The sequence below is a fragment of the Eumetopias jubatus genome, unplaced genomic scaffold (genome assembly GCF_037043125.1).
Source record: "Eumetopias jubatus isolate StellerSeaLion01/CBP00866 unplaced genomic scaffold, mEumJub1_p1.0 scaffold_1, whole genome shotgun sequence".
Lineage (NCBI taxonomy): Eukaryota > Metazoa > Chordata > Mammalia > Carnivora > Otariidae > Eumetopias > Eumetopias jubatus.
In genome coordinates this window covers 134,297,609-134,323,576 of record NW_028274807.1, presented here as the reverse complement: position 1 = coordinate 134,323,576, position 25,968 = coordinate 134,297,609, and the positions used below count along the sequence as shown (strand labels likewise).

Below are 25,968 nucleotides of genomic sequence, written 5' to 3'. Positions count from 1 at the left end.
CATGAATGGAGGATCGTGCTGGGAAAGGAAAGAAGGGAGTTGAATACAGATTTTCTTCCTGAGTGGGTGCTTGTGGAATAAACTGACTTATAACTAGAAAATAGGAACCATTGGACATAATATGTAACAGCCTCTTAATCACAAAGTAGTTACAAATCCATGTTATGCCTTTCCAAGGCAATAGGTTAAGTTATTCAAACAAAAATTTTTGTTTGTTTATGGAAATTATCTCCATTATGGACAGAGTTCCTTCCACCAGAACAAGCTAACAAAATGGGTCAACGGCCAAATTTATGTTTCCTTCAGACACAGTGATTGCAAGTAAGGAGTTGCATTGAAATCCAATCCTTCTGCTAGAATTTTATAAGTGTTCTGAGTACTGATTTACCAAAACTCTTTCTGTAAATATAATTGGGGATAAAGTCCTAATAGGACTCCAAAGCAAATCCAAGGCTATTCATAACCAAACCAAGTTACCTTAGAACTTAAAACTTAATCTTCAATATCTGCTGCAAACATAAATACCTAAAAACCATTTGGGACAAGGATCCAAGGAGCCAGGCAAACACCAGCAGTCCGGCAAAGAACAGCCTCTGCCATCCCCAAGAGCAATGGCCTTGAAGACATTTACCTTGAACATCACTGATCAGGGGATATTGATTTTTTTCTCTGACATATCCTTTATAATGCAGGCCAAATGTTTCTAAAAATAGCAAACAGTAGGACTATCACTCTCATCTACAGGTGACATTCATATAAGATATACTGTGCTTTGAATTTTTAGTTTAATTGATATATAGTATAGTGTGAACATGCTTTTATAAAATAAGGGACTTGTATTTGATGATCTCTGTAAATTCCTTTCTGGCTCTAAAGTGATTTCTCCACAATCATTCATAAATCCCAATAAAAATGCCATCCCGAGGAAAGTCAATACAACCTTACTTAAATTTTTGCCCTCTTCTTTTTTGTCTGCCTTTTTACAAAGTAAGTTATTCGGGGATTTTAGAAAGAAAATTTCAAAGTCAACAGTTACAAGGACATGTAATAACTACTAACTTGTAAGGGAAAAATGCAATTTTATACAGCAATAACTGAGAACATGTGGACAATTCTATATAACCAAAGTCCTTAATATTTTCAAATCTCATACGATTAGGATTCAAAAAATTACTCAATTCAATTTTCATTTTAACTTGCCTTAATTCTGCTGACATTTTTATATGCAGTTGCACAGGGTCCAAAATAATAACTATGTTGAACCCTGCAATTCAGCTTGTTACCTCTGATCACGTGCCATCCAGAGAAAACGCCTTTAAATGGTCCAGGATAGACAAGGGTCCAGGCACATCTATCATTTTCCTTGTTTCCTAAGCAATTGAAATTTCCCACCTATTCTGCCTGGGATCATTTGGGGCAGGGCACTTAATATTGCCAGAAGAGCTTGGTTGGAGAAGCCAAGTCACTGTTCTGTAGGAGGATTTTAAGCTCCCAGACTGAATTTGGCATATCTGTGGTTTTCTGTGTGTCTCAGCCTTATTTTTCTAGAAGCAGAGTGTCAAGTTGCTCTGTTAATCACTCTCCAAATGCCTATCTATTCCCACACAGTGCATTATTAAATGGAAATGAGCCTAATTATTCACCTGTTAGTGGGTGGGGATTAAAGAAAAGAGAAAATAAAGAGGTTTCCCTTTCAACAGTTTGGTGCAGAATCTCTATGCCACAGTGCTACGGATAGCAATTTAGCCTTGTTTGTGTGATGGGATAATAATTTTAGGTAGTAACCAAGGTTTCTTCTCACCCACGACTTCTTGGTCTCATGCCTACACTCCCTATTCCCTACCCATGACCCATCCAAGTGCACCTTCAGTCAGAGGAATCCATCTCCCCAGAGAGGACTGTTTCAGCAGAAAAGCAAAGCCAGAAAAGCCAGATGGTCCCTGCTATACTAAGATGGTATTTAGGTCTTCAGGAAATTGGACACGTTCAAGGAAAAAAGTTACATTTTTCTTGCACGTGCAAACTTAGGGACATAAGAAATTTGTACCTACTAGACCAGTAACGATGAGATCGTTAGTGTGTTTTTCCCAATAATACACATGATTGTGTATTATGCCTTGGTAGGACTCAGGCATACCAGAGTGGATTTACTCTTTGTTCTCTGAGACACACTGACCATTTTTCCGGAATGCTGACTCACTTGTGAGATTTTCTGTACATGGAGGCTGCAGGGTGAGGCAGCAGCCTGGAGAGTCAAGTCTACTAAGATTTTGTCATTCACCCTTCCATGCTAAAATATCAGCATCCTTTCATCAAGTTTAAAAGGGAAATTGTGTCATATATTAGAAATATGGAAATTTCTAAAGAGTTACCGAGATTCCACACTGCAAATGATGCTCACCTAAGATATAAAGTGCTTCAGATTTTATTTAGACCATTGAACCTAATAATGTAGGCTTTCATGCAAACTTTCTCTGGGCCTTTTTTTTTCCTAATATTTATTTAGTAGGTCATAGGATTCTTATGAGGGTGAAATGAAGTGATAGAACTTTCCTAAAACTTTCAAGCACATCCCATTATCTGAATCAGAAATAGTTACTTTAAAAAAAAAATCTCAAAGTGACAATGGGTAGTCTCATATTTACCAACCTCAATTTTTTTCAGTATTCTTTTTCTTGTTCTTTGTTTTTATTTAACTCAAAATAGCTAACAACAAAACATTTAAAAAATATCTCCCACACGTGAGTATTCAGTTATTTTTGGTTCATGACACGATTACAGAGAGTCGCCTGTTTCCAACATGAAGTAACACATCTATCATAAAAGTATCTCTCAAAGTCTGCAGCAGGCTTTAAACCTGTATATTTAGATCCTGACCAAAAACTATGATATAGTTATTCATTCTGAATCAAATATTTTTCTCCCACACAGAAGCTTAGTAAAATGAATAACCATAAATAGGCCATTAATCAGTTTTCAATGAAATGCCCAAATACAGCACGTACATAAAGTTTGCATATATGCTTTTGTCCTTTATTACTCAAAACATGAATGTCAGTGAGATGTACAGTGGAGTTAAATCATTCACTGAACTTACCATTAATTCCATATAGGAGGTCAGCGAAAAGGAAACAATAAGGAAAATAACAATGAATCCCGTGATAATCCCACCAGTTTAATGAATGAGTGAACCCTGATGAGGGTTGAAGAACCTTGAGGAAATCAAGTGCTACCACTGTGGCGTCTCCTCAGGTACAGTCAGTTCCCATCTGTCTCTCAGAAGACAAGCATCTTGCAGGACGAAGGGTGATTCTAGTGTTGAAAGTTACGTGGTTCTATACAAAATTGCCCTAAACGAACATCAACAACATCAAATGGTCTTCAACGGAAGAAACAGTCCTTTCTTCCAACACCAGAGGAAATCTGGTTGTGTTGGACGCACAGATTTCCAATATGGCACCTTTCGAAACGGCTGTCAAGGGGAATCTCCAAGCTAATCCCTAGGTATGAGGAAACTCCACTGCAGTGTGAGTAGCAATGGCAAGATTTTTAAAAATGCCCTAACATTGTCAGCATCGTTTAATTTCCAGTTTAGTTCCGACTCACATTTAGCACTGCGTGTATCTGTGATACTCCCACGGTGCCAGGACGTAAGAATGTATCTATCACTGACCGAGAAACTCTCGCGATGAAAAGATTAGCGTCTCCTAAAATCTGAACAACAACAACAAGCTACCAAAGTAGATCAGTCTCAGTATGATTCAGGATAAGATGTTCAATTAGCAAATGGTGCAACTAAAGCAGAGAGTAACTTTTGTTTTGTTACACTTGCTGCTCCCAGTATCTTCTATAGTTTTGCAATTGGCAGCTTCCTTCTACTTCTCAAACACTTGGCCTTAACCTCAGCACCGCCCTGGTTCAGTTTCTATTTTTAAAAGCACCATTCTAATGGAAATGTCCCTGCCCTGAATTAAGCTGGGACTGTGAATTTTACCACTAGCTAGAGCTGTTATGTCATAGAGTTTAGGTTAATTTGGTATATACCGATTTCCGTGAAACCTGCTTCGGCTTCTTCTAGCCATGGAGGATTTCTACCTGTGCTGCAGATGGGGGTAAAATATCCCACGGAGGACTCCTTCAATAACCACATTTGGAAAATCACCGGCTGCAGGCAAGACATATGGATCCCTGAGGAACAGCTGTACCGGCTGGTGGGACAGTTTGCTTGATTCTTCAGATTCCATCTCATCAAAAGATCCACAACTCTCTGCCTTTGGTAGCGAGGGCAAGTGTCGCACATTTAGGAAATCAAGGAAGAGTTTGGGAAGCTCTTCATTTTCCAAAATGACAGCCTGTAAATATGTTTCCAAACCTTGTTGTCGTTGTTCCAAGACTTTTGGGACCCAGTTCCTAACATGTTTAGAAGGGATTTCTGGAGTTTTTATACATTTCTTCAGCTTTTTGTTCAAGGCATGAAATTCGCTGTACCTTTGTTCAACAAAATGTTTTCTTCCATTCATTAGCACTTCTATCTTAAATACTGTGTATCCCAGCTCCAGGTCGCTCTCCTCGTAGCTAAAGGATGTGATGTAGACCTCCATGGCTGCGCCAGCCGGCCAGCTGTTTTTTCAGTATTATGGTCCCTTGCTTTTTGAATTTCAGGGATCAAACAAGATGAAAGCAGTAAGCCTGCTGAATGAGACAACAAAAGTGGACTTTTGAGAAAACTGTTCTTTATTGTGGAAATGGCTATGGCATCTTAGAGTTGGATTAGTCCTCAAGTCCTAATTTGAGCTAAAGGCTGCTACTGCTGAAATTTCTTCTAACAAAATGCTGCCTTCTGAATGATGCAGATGAGCAGTAGCCCACAGTCTGATGTCCAATAAAGATCCGGGTGAAATTATTAACATGTTAAAAGTAGCATCGCCAATTTCTGGGATATTGGCAATGGTCTGTTTCTTACACTGGAAGGTGAATACATGACTGTGCTCACTTTGTGATAATACATCAAGCTTTTAACTTATGATGTGTACACTTCTGTGTGTTTCACATCAGTTAATCTTAAAAACCACAATGCTGAGCAACTAAGAAAATCAAAAGACTCCTTGAAAAGAAGCACTGACCCACTCCTACTCTTTGGACTTTGAAAACTGATTAGGGTATAGCTAAATAAAATTACAGAGATCCTCATATCTAAACATTATGGATTAAAAAGCACTTCCATATTCATAGTATTAGTTCTGGGAGAGATTTTGTGCTTCCATTTTAAAGAAGTTAAATTTCAACATAGATAAGTGACTTTTCCAGAGCATTTTAATAAGCTTTAGAACCTTGTCTCATTCCTAGCATTTTTGTTGGAGTTCAGTCTTTGTTCCACAATTTCACAGCTAACCCTACTACATGAACTCTTATTAAAACTAATCTTATTATTAAGCCAAAATGGAAGAGCTATATGATTATTCCAGTAGATACCCAAAAAAGGTATCCAATAAATTCCAACATCTATTTTAGACTTTTAAAAATATTCATCGTTAAACCTTTTTATCACGATAAATAATATTAACCTCAAACTCACATTTGACATTTTACGAGAAGCATGATCATTAACGACCCAAACCGCTTGACAATGTCTCCTGTCACTACGATTCAACATTGTCCTATATGTGTAAGCTAACACAATAAAAGATAAAAGAACTAAAAAGAGACACAGTTATTATTTCATTTTAACAGGACTAATTATCTGGAAAATCCTGGAAGGTCCAGAATAACACCTTTAGAACTATTAACTAATAGGAGTTCATTCAACTGAACAGTAAGGACTGTCCAAGGCTTATGCAAGTTCTGTAGCTTCACTGAGAAATGAAAAAGATGAATTGAATAAATGCAGAAATGTACCAAGCTCCTGGTAAATAACTTGCTGTAAAACTGTTCACTGCAGCACTATTTATCATAATAAAAATGTAAACCAACTAAATATTTGACAATAGAGAATAGGTAAAATAAAGTATGGTACAGTCCTATAACCATATGAACAGACATAAAAATACATAAAAGAAAAGTATTTCATGACTTGGAAAAATGTGCAGGGTGGACAGTAAATTTTTCAAAAGCAAATCACAAAACATTTTTTTGTAAAAAAATGGTATGTTTTGTATATCCATACAAACATGCACACAAAATAAATCTGGGAGGCCATATCTCACAATGTCCTGTGAGATGAGTGATCTTAATTTTCTTCCTTTAGCTTCATTTTGTTGTGTATACCTGGATTTCCTTTATTTCCTACAATATTTATTATATTTGCAAGAATTAAAACATAATTATCTTAGAAAAAAACTGTAAATTCTCCTATTATGGCTAGGATAGATTTCATGTAGTCGTTGCTCCAAAAAGAAACAAAATTCAAAATGAAACCTCAGTAACATAAGTGAGACTCTGCTGGAGTTCTGTTGTATTTTTATGATTCCAGGCAGCTGTAGTCAAAATCTCCTTTATGATAAAGTTTTACCCAAAACTTCAAAGGATAATAAGAAACTATATTGTTTCACCATATATGTTTTATTCTTTCAAAAATAATTTCATAGTTGATTTCATTGTCAGTCCAACCCTTTAAGAAATTATCCCCACTTGAGGTGCCTGGGTGGCTCAGTCCATTGGGCACAGGACTCTTGATCTCAGCTCAGGTCGTGATCTTAGAGTCCTGAGATTGAGCCCCATGCCCATTGGCTCCACGCTCAGTGGGGAGTCTGCGTGAGATTCCCTCTCTCCACCTCCCTCTGTCCCTCTCCTCCCTCACCACACTCTATGTTTAAAATAAATAAACAAATCTTAAAAAGGAAAGAAATTATTGCCACTTACAGATTAAGAGTGTGAAGCATAGAAAGATCTAGATAGTTAAACACATGGGTAATGATATTATTACCTGTACCAGCAGGAGTAAAATCCAGAACTTTACACTTTAAATCCAAATGAATTTTAAACTAGATTTAATTTCAAATAATTAAAGTTTCTCCCAAGTACCAGGTCCTGCATTTTGCAAACTGTGTATAGAAGTGATTAAAACACTATGCAAATATAAAACAAATTCTAAGAGTATTTTAAATTCTTGGGAGACAAGAACGAGGGTTAGCTAGAGTTCTTATTTCAATAATACACAAAGGCTGAAGTGCTGGTATCAAATCATTCAAATATAGATTTCGTTCCCTTAAATGACTCACCAAGAGTATCTAGCCCCTGAAAGAGCATCAAATGCAATCTCTGAAGTTAAAAATTATCATCAGTCTGGGTCCTAGAAAATCCATGGGAAAACATTTTCTTTCCTTTAGTAAACCCATCATCCTGACTTAGAGAGTTAACCTTTCTTTTAAAAAAATCATCTCATAAGTGACACATTTCATATACATATGTACTGACATAATTAAATCAACATGCTTTCAAGGAACATACTCCAGCATAAGACATGATTCACTATTTTCTTTGTATATAACATTTACTTTGGATTACAATGAGGAAGTAAGCAAAATACAGTTTACAAAATTTATCTCATGATACACTTAACAACCTTGCAAAAGTTTTACATGCATTATGCCTCGCAATAAACACTGACATTTACAATCTAAAATTCTCATTTGTGCTAAAGGCAGGCTCATTCTTTCACTTAGGTAATGAAATTTTAATATAGTATGTGTATGAGAAGGGGAGGGGAGTATAAAATATATTAAGTAATTCACTTGGCTATTACGTTACCAAAAAGAGGACATCATTTTTATTCTCCCATTTCTCAAGCAATAGATTTTGCAGCAAAGTTGTCAACAGATGGGAGGGCTTTAGGACTATCTGACACATCAAATTTGCTGAGAAAAGACAGGTCTGTGAGCAATTCCAATTTTCCATTTCTTCAATATGCAAAATATTCCAGTAGGACATCCCAAATAAACATCCATCTCCCCCCACCATCTACAACATGTCTTCCATCTGTGGGCTATCGTAATGGCCTCAATGACAACCTCCACTACTTACCTTTGTGAAAAATGGCAATCGTCATTACCCAAAAAAGCAATTCCTGTCATTTTTCTTTTTCCTATACATCCAACTATGAAATCGATAGCATATTATTTTCCAAGACAATTTGTCCAAATGAATCCTCCAACTATGAGGCATGAACGCATATGAAGGAAGTTAAAGAGGAGTATTTGAGGTAAAATTGGGCAGTTTGACAGAAAGTGAATTTTCTGTCAAGAGTATCTATTACCTTGGTTCCAAAGAGCTCACAAATATGCAGAGGAGTTATGTCAAATGTCACCAATTTGTGCATACGCTGTTCGTTTAAACGTTTGATTGCTGACATTTTTCTCTGTGGATGTTGCAAGTTCCATCTAAGTTTATTGTTGTACATTGAAATAAATCTGCAGTGGAGCCTCACTAAAATATTCCCTATGGACACATGGCTTGAGGTTGCCTGACATCAAGATAGGAGGTTCTTCTTAAAACATGCTCCAAGAATAGACTTTAAGACAGACTCTGTCTACTAGTGAATTTTAGACCATCAATTTTAAAAATGAAACTCTGAATTGTCGTACATTAGATGATTGTTCCTCAAATATTCTACCCGCCCCCCCACTGCCGTTTCCCCCTCGCACTGTGGGCAAAGTGTACTTCCCCACCCCAGTGATGCTGGGCTTGGCCATATGACTTGCTTCAGTTAATGGGATATTAGATGATGTGATAAAAACAAAGGTGTGAAATAGCTTTTTACAGTGGGACTTGACTAATTATGCTTTTGATATTGCCATGTGCTATGGTCTGAATATTTGTGTCCTCCCACAATTTATATGTTAAAATCCTAATCACCAAAGTTGATGGCATTAGGAAGTAGGGCCTTTGGGAGGTACTTAAATCACGAGGGTAGAACTCCTATGAATGGGATTAATGCCTTATCAAAAATGTTCCAGAGAGATCCCTAGCCTCTTCTGCCATGTGAAGATACGAGGAAAAGTCTACAACCTGAAACAGGACCCTCATTTAGCCATGCTGTCATCCTGATCTCAGACTTCCAGCCTCCCAAACTGTAAGCAATAAATTTTTGCTCTTTACAAGCCAGTCTGTGGTATTTTGCCACAGCGTCATGAACAAACTAAGACACCATGAAAAGAACCTTCTTGGGTAGTTCATTATTCCAAGGAAGAAAAGAGACATATCATGCTCATTTGTACCCAGCCTGTGATTTGGAGCCAAGGCCAGCTGAGCCCAATCTAGATTAGCTGACCTACAGCCAATGTATATATCTGTAAGCAAGCATAAATGCTTTAAACTCCATGCATTTGGTGGCTTATTACCCAGCATTACTGTGGCCATAGCTGACTGATACAATAACTACTTTAACAATGTATTGGTTAGGGGCGCCTGGGTGGCGGCCTTCGGCTCAGGTCATGATCTCAGGGTCCTGGGATCGAGCCCCACGTTGGGCTTCCCGCTCGACAGGAAGCCTGCTTCTCCCTCTCCCACTCCCCCTGCTTGTGTTCCCTCTCTAGCTGTGTCTCTCTCTGTCAAATAAATAAATAAAATCTTTAAAAACAAACAAGAAACAATGTATTGGTTGTCAGATGTGTAACATAGATAGATCTCTACACTGAATCTAAAGCAGTTACAATGTAGCAAAATTCAATTAACCACATTGTGTGCATATAACTAAAAATGTGATATATGCCAATCAACTATCAAGATGATAGTGTGTTATTTAAAGGAGAAAATGACGAGACCTTTTGAGCTAGCTAGATATACCTGCCTAGCAGTCCTCTCTCTATATATATAGATTAAATACTTTCCCAGTCTAACTCAAAATGGAAAAACCAACACCTTGATAACTAATAAAGCAGGCATTTTAATTTAGAATGGCTATTATAATGTATTCTCATCCTGCTGCTTAGGGAACTAGTGACTGGGATATTTTCTACATTAAGAGAAAAAAATAGCAATAAATGGATACAAATTAAAGCTGCTATAAATAATTTGGTCATTTCAGATAGCCTATTAAGAATTAGATTATAAAAAAAGAATTAGATTATAAGCATTGGATATTAGGTATTTCAATCTAGCATGATATGAACAGATCCACATGAAAATTCTCAAGGGCTAATACAGAGGAAAATAACTATTCCTTTACATTAAATAAAGTTAAATCAATAAAAGAAAGTTAAACATTTTTGAAATTCTTTGTAATTGCTATGCCACCTTTATTATAATCACAAGGATAATTTCATTTAAATTTTTTAAAAAATACTAATACTTTATCTTATAGAATCTTTGAAATGTTCTTCAGTTTTAACATTCTTAAGGAGAACATTTTGAAGTTCTCATTTTTTTAATCTTATTTCTTTTATCATCTGCATAATATCCTTATCAAAAGTTTGTATTTTGAGATTAAATTGTGAATCTGAAATGGAAGCCATCAAAAAAACCACCGAACACCTTCAGTGGCATTCTATTCTAAGAGCCCCAGCAGAAGAGAATACAGTTCTTAACCAAGCAAAGTATTAACTTAAGGATGAATTAATACAAACTTTCAAGGAGGAACCAGCAGGTGAGAATCAGTCCAAAATGCTGGCATAAAGCATAAAGAGTATTTTAACTAAATTTTTTTAAGATTTTATTTATTTATCTGAGAGAGAGAGAATGAGAGAGAGGGAGCACATGAGATGGGGGTAGGGTCAGAGGGAGAAGCAGACTCCCCGCCGAGCAGGGAGTCCGATGCGGGACTCGATCCAGGGACTCGATCCAGGGACTCGATCCCGGGACTCGATCCCGGAACTCCAGGATCATGACCTGAGCCGAAGGCAGCCGCCCAACCAACTGAGCCACCCAGGCGCACTTTAACTAAATTTTTGCTATACAATCAGCATCGCTGCACCCTGAAGATTATGCCTCAATGTGTTTTTGACCCTTTAGGGAATTTATGTAATTGGGAAATAATGTAGCAATGAGTTTAGTTTATCTTTCAAAATATCTTCATGCATCAGCTCATGAACAATGAAGTTTTATTATTAAGGATTACCTAAGAGTCCTCAATCTTGGACATGAATTGAAACTTCCTCTTAACATTTATAGTTTGATCCTGTTCCATTTTTTTAATTGGATACATACATACATATACATTTAGTATGACTAAAGAAAGAAGAAACCTTATTCTTAATCCTTCTATTTTTGATATGGAAGCATAAATTTTAGGTTTAAATTCCGGAAAAGAAAAAAAAAAATCTCCTCTATTTGATTGTCTATAAAGTTTTTCCATGAAAATTAAGCGTAGCAAAATGTTTTTAAAAGATTTCTACTAATAATTAAATACAGCAGCAATAAAAAGATACTACACAATGAGGCAGCCATATTTCCTTGCAATTTTAAAGTCTCCCGTGAAAATGTTGGATAACATAGCATACCCTAAAAAAGATTGCTCCTTTCACTTTTAATCAAAGAGATTACTTAATGAATATTTGTTCTGTTAACAATGTTGGCATTATATTGAGAGAATGAATTATTTTTGTTACCCACCATAGAGGCAGAAGTGGATTTTCTGTGGATATAAGATACAGGTTTCCCTCACTACTTGAAAATTTGTGTTATGCCACTTAGTTTTTACAAAAGAGCTACATTGGTACTTGTTCTTGCTAATGGAAAGAAATTGGAAGAGGATTTTTGCTTTTACGAAGTGTTATTTCTTCTTTGCTTTACCCTATCACTTTGGCTTATGAAAGTTTCATAGGAACCCTCTACTTTCACATAGCAAGGAAAACCTGCACGGGATGGTTTCAGTATTTCTCTTGGTAATGGAATTTCTTGTAAATATGTGCATACAGTATTTTTTTAAAGATTACTGACAACTTCAGATGCCTGAAACTAGTTCTTAGGGTACTGGCAATAGCTAGAACATAAGAGCCAGGACAAGGTGATCTCATATGCTTCTTTGCACAAGAAAAACTGTCTCATAAGATTCTACAGCATCTACTCCTTCCTGAGTCCTGCTACCAATGCCCCTCCAATACATGTACTTGATACAAAGAAAATGGCATTGGATTCAATGTTCCAAATGCGGTGAGGAAGCCAGTGCCTAGGATCCTAGCAAAATCCACAATATAATAAGTTCACTGTCTATTAGATGTCCCATGTAAATACTATCAGCCTGACAGGAAAAGTTTGCTTCCAAAGACAAGAAAGAATCTTTCTTGCTCTTTCAGAGGTAAACTAAAGGGAATCTTCCTAAAACTTAACAACCTCATAATTTAAATAAATGGCCAAGCTGTCTAGGACTAGATTTGGAGTTATTTGTAATGCTCATGTGCACAACCAATGGAGATTAGACAGAATAAAAATATAATTTAAAAAAATGAAAACCATTACGGGACAGACATCATCTGGGATGTCCACATTGTGAATCAGTTTTATTTGGTAGAGCCTGAAGCATATAGAATTTAGGGTATCCTTTTAGAGAAAAAATAATGCAAAATTATATTAATATTGAAGTAAATATTTACAATGATAAGAGCTATACTTATAAATTTGAAAAGCTGGCAATTATCACTAACATGCCAATCCAGACAAATACTCTAAGAATTTTATGTAACTGCTTAATACAGCTACAATTTTTGCATACTCTTCAAACACCTCTACACGTAAAAATTTAAAAATAAAATTTTAATAGAAATAAATAATTTTATTCTTCTAGCATGATTAACCAAAATCTGCTTGTTATTCATAGTGTAGAAGTGCTTCTTTCAATTTCGAAACTGTCATTATTGGTCATGTCATTTTAATAGGTTGAATTGTGTCCCACCCACCCACTCCCCGCAAAAAAAGAAAGCTAAGTCCATGTCTTCACCCGTACTGTGTGTGAAAGTAACCTTGCTTAGAGATAGAGGTTTTGTAGATGTAATTAAGGATTTTGAGATAAAATCATTTTGGATTTATGGTGGGCACTAAATCCAATGTTTGGTATCCTTATGGAGAGACACAGGGGGAAGCCATATGAAGATGGAGGTAGAGGTTGGAATAATGCATCTACAAGCCAGGGAATGCTAAGGATTAACAGAGCCACCAGAAGCTAGGAGACAGGCATGGACTAGATTCTTCCTCAGAGCCTCCAGAAGGGACCAGCCCTGCCAATTCCTTGATTTCAGACTTATGGCCTCCCTAAGTGTGTGAAAATCAATTTGTTGTTTTAAGTCACCAAATTTGTGGGAATTTGTTAGGACAGCCCTAGGAAACTAAAGCAGTCACGTGCCTCTAATCAAGTTTATATATATAAAATGTAAGAATTCAGTCAAGACTAATATTGAAGAAAACCTGAAATTATTTTTATATTGATACTTGGTAACCAGTTTGTGATAATGCCCTCATTGTAGTGATATATAATGAGTTTTATATTATCTTTTCTGAAAGAGAGTAGTTCCATTTTGACCAAGAAAATTAATCATCTAGTTATAATCTTGCATATCTGACAATTTTGAAGATTTTTTTTCACCCGTACACTGGCTTCTGACGTACATTTCTTAATTTGATTTTTTCTCTACCACCCACAAGATAAAGGGCACCATAAGGTAAAATCACATATGGGGCACCTGGGTGGCTCAGTCAGTTAAGCATCTGCTTTTGGCTCAGGTCATGATCCCAGGGTCCTAGGATCGAGCCCCACATTGGGCTCTCTCTCCCGCTGCCTGCCACTCCCCCTGCTTGTTCTCTCTCTCTCTCCATCAAATAAATAAAATCTTTAAAAAAAGATAAGTTCACGTAAACATATGACACTTGTTCATATACTTTCTTTTGCAATGCCAGTCCAGTGGTCCTAGGGGGGGCATTAGGAGAATCTATGAAGTAACTATACAGAGAAGTGAATGAATCACAAAAATATCCTACTAAACCCAAACTATATGTGCCTGCTAGTCAATTAGCCCCTAGTCAAATCCCAGAAGTGCACACAGCCACTTTAACACTAGAAATAAGATGAAATGTGACAGGGAGAGTAAAAAGTTATATCAGTTTTAACTAGTGAAGGTAAATATGCCCTACTTTAACAATTTTAACAAAGAAATATTATGTGAACACACGGACAGGGTCCTTTCTTGCACGTGAGGAGTCCTGAAGCTTATTCTTTGCTAACTTCATGGTAAATCCACCCTCACATGTGATATGTATTTTTAAAGTTTGAAGGAATGTCTCCCTTTCTGATTTTTAAAACCTATTTTCAGGTTCTACTGAGGTGAACAGGTTTGGATGAACATAATTTCCCTACTCATAAAGTGCCCTTACCCTTTTATCTGCTTGGTAAGCTCTCATACTTCGAATCTTATTTAATATACTAACTTCTACAGAAAAATGTCCCTGAATCTCCTAGACAGGCTCATACTCCCAGAGCTATTATCACACATTTGGCAAGGTATTTAATTATAATAAAGTCCATATAGCCTGCTCCCAAGATTGTAAGCTCCTTGTAGATAGGGTCATAGTATTCATCTTTGTATTTCCTTATATATGCATGAGAAACCCTTAAAGATATATCTGTTTGCAAAAGGAAAGAGCTTACAGTGTAAGGAAGATAAGGCACATCAACAAATAATTCATTCAATATTAAGTATTAAGTGAGTATCAGGCACCTGGGTGGCTCAGTCGGTTAAGCGACTGCCTTCAGCTCAGGTCATGATCCTGGAGTCCCGGGATCGAGTCCCGCATCGGGCTCCCTGCTCAGCAGGGAGTCTGCTTCTACCTCTAACCCTCCCGCCTCTCATGTACTCTCTATCTCTCTCTCTCTCATTCTCACACTCTCAAAATAAATAAATAAATCTTTAAAAAAAAAAAGTATTAAGTGAGTATCTACCATGTGCCAGGCATTGTTCTGGGAGCTGGGGAAAACTTAAACAATCAGTATACAATGTATTAATGCTAAAGAAAAATAAATGGTTATCAGCAAGTAAGATGCATGAAACAGATTACAGAGAATTTGTGGTTATTCGTGATGCAAAGTCCAAGGCCTATCATGGCTGTGGTTGAGACTGGGGGAAAAAAATTTAAGACATTAAGAATTCAAGGTTTGGGAAGGATCATCTATGTATATATTTAGAATCAACTGAATTAAACAGTAGTAATACAGACAGTGACAGTAAGCCAGAAGCTAAATAATGGAAAAATAAGGAGAAATGAGCCAGGCAGTTGAACAGAACAATGAGGAGCAGTGGGTGATTTATAGTCCAAAAATATGATGTTCAAAGCGGCGTATTTTTAGGGATGGAGCAATAATGATAAAAAAAAGAAAAGGTAGAAATGAGGGGTGGGGAGGACACTTAGTAACTCCAGGCCCAGTGAGAGCAACACAGGGGTGGAGGGACAGCCACCACTTAAGAGATCTATAGGGGAAGCTGTGTCCTCAGCGGGGAGCCAGGTTAAGTTTGAGCAGGAAGGTAAAAAGCAATGTATACATAGAAATACCGTATATAGGGAAACGTGCCTACATTGGACCTATGAATTTCAGGAAGCAGGATAGAAGAGTTTTAGAGGTTAGGGAGAGAAGAAAGATGGGGCAGAATAAAACAATATGCAGAGTCATCTAATAATTAAATGCTGCTAATGAGGAGTGAGTTGGAAGTCTGGGGCTGGGAGTCTGGGGCTTTGATGGTGACTGACCAATGGGAATTAGGGCAAGATAATCTAAACCCTGGTGGATTCAGAGCAGATGATAGTGGTGGAAGCTGTGGAGTTAAATGTATTGGGTGTTAAGAGGTAGAAAATAGATTATTAAAAAGATAGTAACAGTCATAAAAGATCAGTTTCCATGGAAATTCAGATGAGTACAGGACCTGGTTGGATTCTCTTCAAGTGGCCTTGGGCACACAGGTCATCTGAAGTAACTGCTTAGCGGATTTACCTAACCTGCCTGATAGCACCAACATGTGGGACGTGTCGCTGGGTTTGGCATCAGGAATAATTTGATATTTAGCCCAAAGTAGCTACCTTATAACTGGCTGATATATGCCAGGTTAGTGTCAGCATAAATATTCTACCATTATTCTTAAGCTTCATTTTGGTGAAGAGTCGGTTGATAGAGAGGGATGTGGAATATATTCTAAAGAATAGTATGTTATCTATGGTGAGCGCTGTGAATTGTGGAAGACTGTGCAGAAGACCTGCACCTCTGAAACAAATAGTACATTATATGTTAAAAAAAAAAAAAAAGAAGAAGAAGAAGAAGATAGCAGGAAGGTAAGAATGAAGGGGGGAAAATCAGAGGGGGAGACGAACCATGAGAGACCATGGACTCTGAGAAAAAAACTGAGGGTTCTAGAGGGGAGGGGGGTGGGGGAATGGGTTAGCCTGGTGATGGGTATTAAAGGGCACGTACTGCACGGAGCACTGGGTGTTATACGCAAACAATGAATCATGGAACACTACATCCAAAACTAATGATGTAATGTATGGTGATTAACATAACATAAAATAAAGAATAGTATGTTATCTCAACAACGGGAAAAGATAACATAAATCACTCTAAACGTACTGTGTGTTAAAAATATGCTATTTTGAATACATCAGACACAGTTCTGAGTTTGTCAGTGATTCTTGCCTAAAAGATCTCAATTTTCTTATGAAGCAGTAACAATTAGGTCCTCCACTTCTCTGACCATATTCTTAGAGTAAGCCAATGAAAAGCAAATTGCTGGATTGAGTCCCACATCGGGCTCCCTGCTCGGAGGGGTGTCTGCTTCTCCCTCTCACTCTCAAATAAATAAAATCTTAAAAAAAAAAAAAAGCAAAGTAAATTGCCACCCTTGATATAATATTATCAGGATAACTGGGCTGTTGAGGAACTTACATACCCTAAAACGGAGGGTAACGGAGGGGAAAGACTAAGGAAAGCCTGAATCACAATAAAGAGTAGAAAATAAAACTCGGGATTCCCCAATACCTAACCCAACACATTTAACTTCCTTCAAAGCATAGTGTAAGGTAAGTTTCTAAAACTATTGCCAGTTTCATCCACCCTGAGGGGAAATTCTTAAATCATGAGAACATCCAGAATGCAAGAAGGGTCTACCTAACCCCAGAACTAGTCTCCTACATTCATGTTTCTATTGTTAACAATGCTTATGTGATCACTCCTTGTGGGTGAGCAAATCTATTCCCCTAACAAGAGGGTGACCTACTGCAGTGGGTAAAATGACCCGCTTAACAGAAGATAGAGAATTACTGAACAAGGATCTTTAGTCAGAGGCATAAGCCTATGTGTTCATAGCAAGCAAAAGTCTCTCTTGGTTTCTAGGATTTTCACACAGTTATCCTTTTTTTTGAAGTCAATAATAGATACCAAGTTTTATGGGAGAAAAAAGTGGGCTCCCTTATGCCCCAAAGGAAAATATATATATATACATACTACATAGTTTTGATATATAATACAGATATTACTGAGAAACCAAAATTTATCCTAGCACTGGACTCCCTTTGACCTGTATCAGCATCCTTGATATGGCGGAAAACACATAATTAGAAGACTTAACAGTGAGAAGGCTAAGTTTTACTACTTATAACTGAGAGGTAGCTTAGGCACTCTAAACTTGACTTATTACTGCCTCCAAATGTGTGAAAAGGTATCTGGAAGAGAATGCTGACTACCTGTGATCAAAAGGACAGAAACAGCTACGTTAATTTATAGCATGAGTGCAGTTTAACATAGGAACTTCTCAACTATATAGGCAAACCAAGATAGTACCAAAGATTACAGAATTACTCTGAAGATCTTTAAAAAATAAAATGTAAAAGGATACTTCAGATGATCATTACAGTTTCAAGCAGATGTAAAGGATTAAACGTGGAAACACTTTAGGATCCACTGAGTTCTTGTTACAGATGTCTCAAGGGTAGAATTGCATTGGAATACATACTTCAGAATATACAAGACACTTAGATTACTGATCCTCAAATAGAAGTTTTGTAATGTGCCTATATTTCTTCATTTTCTCTGAACACAAAAATAATTAACCAGCCTTTACAGGCACTCTCAAGCACGTCCATTTAGTCCAGTGTATGTTTTAGTCTAAATAGTTAGAGTACTGGGAATCCCAAGCCAATGAATCAATGCTTAACCCTGGAAGACTGGTCTCAATTAGCATTCCCTGTCTAATACTAAAGTTAAGAGAGAGAATTGTGTTAGACTTCTGCATACAGTTTTCCAGATCCAAGTCATTGAAAATGTTTAAGTGAATTCATGATGATGTATTAAGAAGTTAGAGATGAGTGTGGTATACTCCCTGCCCTTGGTGATCTCATAGTCTCATGATAAAATAGACATATTCATGAATCACTGTTACAGGAAATATGTTAAGAGATGACCTGACTATGGCAGCCCTTGGGAAAGGCATTCTGATTCCCTGTCTTATGTGCTCTTATTTGGCTTTGCAGAAGGGAAAACAGTCACAATCCCACTTGGAATAGGGGCCCTAACACTCATAAATTAGACTAGACAGAGCTAGTCGAATCCAACTTTATCACTTTAAAATGAAAGACCTTATACTAGGGAATATGAAGATTGTCCAAACAAGTAGCGACAGAAATGGAATAAAACTAAAATATTGTATCAGTCAGAATAGGCTGCTATGGTACAATAACAAGCCACTTGAAAAACTCAGAGCCTTAAGATAACCAAGTGTCCCTCTTGGTCATGCTACTCATAGCAAGCGGGGCCCTGTTTATGGTCAAGTTCCCTGGCTAATGGAGTCTTCATTTCGACATATGCATCTATTGAAACCCACATGCCAGACCTTAAAGTTTTGGCCAAAGAAAGCCTCATGGTCATACTTGTTATCAGCAGAAAGTCATACCTGTTATGGGCAGAAAGTAGAATCCTATCCTACGTCTGAAACAATAGCCTGGTCATTATCTGACTAAAGCAGAGAACATCCCCAACATACCTCTCTTCATGTAGAGCTCTGTAGGATGCAAAATAAAAACTGAAGCTTAATTTCTTGTCCAAACCTCCCAAATCTCACATTCTTGCTATTTCACTTAAAGGTAACTCTTTAGAACTTTTTTCATTTTTCCACCTAAGGTAGTTAGTGATTTGGGGAATGAAGCAACTTTACTACCATACAAGAATGCTTGATGAAAAAATATGTATTTCTCAATCAGTTACTGCGAACATTCAGCTCTTCAACTTTGCCTTTGATCTGAATAGAGTCATATATTCTGAACTGGGTCATTCTACAGGAGTCCATGCATTTCCAGTATTTGAAAATATGCTTTACCACTCAGTGATCATCTGATATAATATTGTACAATTCTGTGATGTGTTGTTCAGGAAATATTCAGAACAAAAGCACTTTAGGAACTTCTTGGTTCCTGAAGTTACCTAAAGGAATAGATTTATATCCTAAAAAATTTTTAAAAAGAAAAATGGTAAGACTTACTAAGATCAATGGCATTATAACTAAGACTAACAACTTACATGGTTTATTACAGTGGTATACACATATAAATGTTAAGAAGCCAACTTTCATGGTCGTGAGACTGAGCCCTGAGTCTGGCTCCACGCTCAGTGCAGAGTCTGCTTGAGATTCTCCCTCTCCCCCTCCCTTTGCCCCTCCCCTGGCTTCTCACTCTCTCTAAATAAATTAATCAAAATCATAAATAAATAAATAAATAAATAAATAATAAAATAATGTAGCCCATGAAAAGGGAGTTTGGAATCAAATACCTTTGGAAAATGGTGTAAACAAAGGTAAAAATGTTTTCTACTGAGGAGCAGTTCAGAGATGCTAATGGTTTATAAATCTCAAAGACAGTGATACAATATGCAATGGTTTCCCAATTCATCGTGGAATGTCTTCTATATAGAATTTGTATTAATATCACATAGAATAAGGTTTTTTGGGACAAACTTTAGGAAAGACAATTTTGCAGACAAGTGGTTCTATATATAAGCATGTCTTAACACACTTGAGGATGTAACTCAAGAGATCAGCCATCTGTATAATTATTTGTTCTACATACATAAAATAAAAATTGTCCTATGATGTTATAAGGATCAAACATTCTCAACTGAGGTTTTAGAAAACTATTGCTAGAAAAACATTCAGCCTTCAAGATTATTTCTTTTGAGGGCGCCTGGGTGGCTCAGATGGTTAAGCGTCTGCCTTCAGCTCAGGTCATGATCCCAGGGTCCTGGGATCGAGTCCCGCATTGGGCTCCCTGCTCCTTGGGAGCCTGCTTCTCCCTCTGCCTCTCTCTCTCTCTCTCTCTCTGTCTCTCATGAATAAATAAATAAAATCTTTAAAAAAAAAAGATTATTTCTTTTGATACTAATATAGCTATTGTATGTTTTTGTTTAGTGCTAGCACAGTTTTAATTTAAATTTTCTGTATCATGCTATTTTAGAAATGACTGTTCATTAACATGAATTTGAATATTTTAAAATACAGAACACTAATTTCTCTTAACTGCCAAAATTAGTTAATTTACATTTAGTGTAATTACTGAATGTTTTGCTTTAAATCTAATTGTTTCCGCACTTTCCACTTGATCCACCTTTTCTCTGTTTTTTTTTTTGAACTCTTGATATTGTTCTCATTCTATTTTTTCCTAATAGTTTCAAAATTATAAACTTTGTGGTTATCTAAAAATTAAAGCATGTATCTATAATATATTATAATCTAAGGTAAATTTATCACCCTCCAAGATAACATATAGTCTGTAGAGCACTAACTCTCCCAAGTTATATGCTGTGTTTTGTATGTGTGATGTAGGTATACATGTAATTATATATGACATTGGAGGGATTTATTTTTAACAGGCAATATTAACTTGAATATATACACATACCACTTTTGTGGTTTTTATTTCTTCTCCTATCTTAGGTCTTCAATATGAATAATTTTCCTTCTACTGGAAGTATAATATAAAAATTTCCTTTGCAGGTCAACTATGATAAATCCTAGGACTACAATAAGAAACCATCTTAACTCAGGGCTAATTCATATGTTTCTAGAACCACAAACACTCTATGAACCTAGACTGCAGGACTTCATAAGGGATGGCTTGCCCTTACCCTGAGGATCCAACTTATGATTTACTATTTGATTCCTCTCACTACGTGAGCTTTGGGCTTTTTCTCATCCAACAAGGTCATAAAAAATAAAATTCTAATTTTCCCAAATCCACATATACTTTTGGGGCAAAAGCAGTTTCCTTGTCTAGTTTCTTCACCTTTCTAGGTTTCCATATTCACTTTAATTTTGGCTTGGTAATTTCTATGATCTTGTTAGTTCTTCTGTGCCTTTAAAGATTTTTATATTATAATTTACAATTTTTAGCTGTTTTCAGAATGAGAGTCCAAGTTATCTAGCCAGCCATTATCAGAAACCAAAACCCCAGACTGCAAACTGAGGGGGAATTCATTAATGTGTTTGTGTAATATGTATTGAATACCAGGGATCCCAACATTGTGGTGAACATGGAGAAATAACTGGATCCCTAGCAAGAAGTTTATAATCAAAAGCTCATTGTGCAATTCAAACCACTCTGCCTTCTTGTTGGAGTACATAATATCAAAGTAAGAAGGCACCATAGAAAAGGGTCAGAGAAGCAGCTGAGTAGTGTTTAAGAGCACAACACTGAAATGTTGCTCCTAATCTTACTATTTGTGGGCAAATTGATTTTTCTCTCTCTGCCTCAATTCCTCACCTATAAAATGGGAATATAGTAAATACCTTATTGCATTGCTGTGGAGATTAATACATAGAAAACTCTTAGAACAGGTCTATAAAGTTTAAGCCCTCAAATGTTAGCTATTAGTACATTCAACACAGTAGACTACAACTAATTTTATAATATTCTTGATTTAAGATTTTGAACACCAACAGCCAATTAAAAAAAAATCAACAACTTTGTATAGCCTGAACTGGACATACACTCTGAGAATTAATCAACATGCATTTTGTTTATTACCCCCTACTTGACATCAGGCAGTGGAATTCACCTGGTCCAAAACTAAATATGCTAATTGTATTTTATTATTCTCTTGTTTGGACCTCAGGTGGAAATGGTTGGGTAATCATATTAATTAGTTCATAGCACTGGTGTCAAGGGTTAATTATACTAATTAGCTCATACACACCATCCTCATTGGTCCAAGCAAGGTCCTTCCTATTTTATTTACATATCCCCTTTTACCACCCTTTCTTGTTGAAATTCTCCCTTCCCCAAGCAACTTTTCCAGTGTTTTTATGTCTCCTTGAATTTGTGTGAATACTTGTGAAATACTTATTGGTGTTTATGTGATGAGCTAAGTTTACAGCAATTCACCTCCACACTATTTATCCAAAGCCCTCTACAATGCCATGCACAACAAATGCTTAACAGCCTCACAAACACAAGTAACAATTTTGTGCCACCTACCCAGTCAAGCAAGGCAGAAAATTCAGCACTTTGTTGTTGTTGTTGTTTCTCCATCTCTCTCAGCTCCCTCGACCAACCCCTGCCAATTCTACCTGTCTGCAAAATCCATTTCCCTCTCATCCCCACTGCTACTAAATTTCAAGCTCTCAACTCATTTCCCCACAACAGCATCCATCTCATGTAACTCCCCTGCCGAAATTAATTCCCACGCTGCCAGAATAATTTTTCTAAGCAAAGTTAATAAATAGTATATTGTCTGTGATTTTAGCTTAATATCCAATAACTCCCCGTGGCTCACAGGATAAACTCTAAACTCTAGGTGTATCTTTAAGAATCCTTTACAGTCTGGCCCCAGCTTGAGGCTCACTTTCTCCCATCCTTCTGCACAACCTCATCCAAAGTACTTGCAGAACCCAAGGGCACCAGGCACTTTCACACATCAGTGATTGTGTCCATGCTATATCCTCTACTTACAAGGCTTTCTTTCCTTGTACTCCAGGTAGATTCTTTTCCTTAAGTTCTGTTTTAAATGGCATCTTCACTAAAAGCTCTAAGACTCCAACTGCCACCAACACTATGCCATCACTATCCAGGAAAAAGTGCTGTCCACCTCCGTTTCCTCGGGATTGTATGGGGACCACTGGTGCCACATCTGTCAATTGCAGAGTTGGGATGGTTTTACGGACTGAATTGTGTCTCCCCAGAAACTCACAGGTTGAAGTCCTAAAACCCTGGTACTAGAGTGTGGCCATATTTGGAAACAGGATCTTTAGAGTCAAATGAGATCATTAAATCACCTAATCCAACATAAGTGATATCCTCATAAGAAGAGAAAATTTAGACATAGACATATAGAGAGAGAGTTCTGCCTCCAGACTATAATATCAACTCTTCCCTCAGTCTCCAGCCTGTTGACCTGCTCTGCAGATTTTAGACTTGCCAGCTCCCATAAATCAGTGATCTAATGTCTTAAAATCAGTATCTCTCTCTACATATACAAATGTACAAATATTTTTATATATGAGGATGTATATATGCATATGTAATATATATACATCCCTGTAGATGTATGTATATATGCTTATATGTATAGGGATATGTATATATACCTGTTTGGACATGTGCATACATATTCAATGTCAGATGAATAAGGAGTAAACATTTCACAAAGTGAATTGTTTTATATTTATAATATGTATTTAAAATATATTGCATATACACATTTATTCAAGCAGAGATTAAACCATTTGGGAAGTGCTCCTTCTGTTTCAAGGACCAAGGTATGGAATTCACAGCATTATTTACTCATCTGCTCAATATTATATGGTAATGGGTAGATAACAGGCATACAAACTATAAGGCTTAAAAATATCTATGGTAACATCCTTTACGTAGTTTAAGAACAGGAGAGTCCCTCAGATTTTTTATATACCGATACAATCACATAAGTAGGTATATCACTGAAGATTCAACTTTTTTTTTAATCAAACAGAACTAAATTATACCAATATAGTATGGTCACTATTGATTTTGTTTTGGAATGTTCTGCAACTTTGTCCTTATGAACTTCAACTGGCTTTGAGTCTTATAAATGCCGAAATGAATCTTTATTTTGTGCCAGGAGATTTGTTAGAAGGCAGAAAATAAAATTTTATCCAATAGAGCCATTCTATCCAGATAGAGCCATATTTTAACTGTCTTAAGTCCTAGCATATTAAAGATTAATATAAGATATCAAACATTATAAACTAACATCCAAACAATTTAGTAGGTTATTTAAATTTTTTCTGGAAAGTCACTCACAATAACAAGAAACAATGCATTATCGATCCCTGTCACCCACTTTAAAGCTATCAGAAGGCCACACTGACTAGTACTGAACTGAAAAGAAAGAAAACAAAAGCCTGAGTGTTTTGACTCACTTGCTTCTCCACTCCGATTTTCCGTCTCCCTTACTGTTCACGCACTGATTGTCCAGGCCAAGTGACAAGTTGAACAAATTGCTTTTTACTGCTACTTTGATTTGTACAATAACATGTTAATTGCAACCTTGAGCTCTTCTTCTGCCCTATTGATTACATAATCACCTTTGCCCAGTTGATGCTTCCCAGAATGTCAAAAGATGCCTGGTAAAATTAAATACAAAATGGGATCTTTCTCTGTCCACCTCTCTCCAAGTAAATATGGTCCAAAAGCATCTGTAACCTCAAGATTGCTGCCCATCCACAAGGTTCAGTTTTAAAACTATAGTGGAGAAAAAAACAATATTAGAATAACCAACTTTTTCTCCCCACTCTGGGAAGCACTCCCTCCGCCACCTCCAGTATTTCAGATGAGGTACTCCTTTCCTAACCCACTGATACCCAAGGGCTAGATTTGCCAGGAGAAATTAATAGTGGTCATTATAATATGGAAAGCAACAGCTGTACCTGTTCAACCCTATGTTAGTTATATGCAGTTATATGGAGCATAGAGAAACCAGCTAACCTAGATAGCAGGGCTTAATCATATTATCTTTCATCTTGAAACAAACACCTTGCTGTTGACTCTAGAGATAGGCACATCGCATGTCTGGCATTTATCTTATTTGAGTAATACTGAAAATACCACGGTCCATATTCAATCTGTTATGTAGGAGACAGAATTTACATATATGTGACAATGTCACTGTGTTTACTAATGAGTTTGCTAAGTACTATAATAGCTTAGCTATCAGAACCTTCACCTGGTAACATTACTTACCCAGAATCTACCAAGATCTAGGAATCAAATACAGAAGGGCCTTTGAGGAAGCAAAACTTGCATCATACCTTCAATGTGTCTATTTGATACATTTATCAAATGGGGTACCTCAGTTTTACAATCAACACCTGACATTCAGTCATTAGATTTCCAACCTCAGATTCAATCAGAATCAAAAAGGAGATGCTACAGGCAAAAATATGAAAGCCCTGAGGAATCACATAATAAAGAACTACTAAATTAAGAGTCCCTCTATTTTTATTATATAAAAATTAAGCCATTACCACCCTGATATGCATTATATGTATATAAAAATATACATATGCATTATATGTATATAAAAATATGCATATACATATATGTATATAAAAATATGCATATACATTGTATGTATATAAAAATATAACACATTATATATATACACACACAGAGAGACATAATACACACACACACACACACACACACAGACATTGGATATAGAAAAATTTTAAGAAAAATGCAGATCTTTAAAAAGGGACATGTTCTATTTACATCCTAATATCACTTATATACCACTACTTGCTTATTTGTTTCCTTCCCCCTTCCCTCCCTCCTGCCCTTCCCCAGAAGATACCTTGGTAAGAAGTTCTTGTTGAAATAGCCTTGGAATATCATGGAATTGTCTTCATCTCATTAATATTTACCTACTTCCCTTTGTTGCTCACTATCTCAGCTACCTGATGATATATAACAAACCAAAATGAGCTGGCTTAGAAACGTTTTATGATATTTCCCAATTCTATGGGTTGACTGGGCTCAGCTGGA

General features: G+C 36.6%; 1 pseudogene; it reads right to left on the bottom strand.

Moving 5' to 3' along the window:
• Positions 1–4,091: 4,091 nt before the first annotated feature.
• LOC114205736 (sorting nexin-24 pseudogene) lies at positions 4,092–4,601 on the bottom strand (annotated as a pseudogene).
• Positions 4,602–25,968: the final 21,367 nt, after the last annotated feature.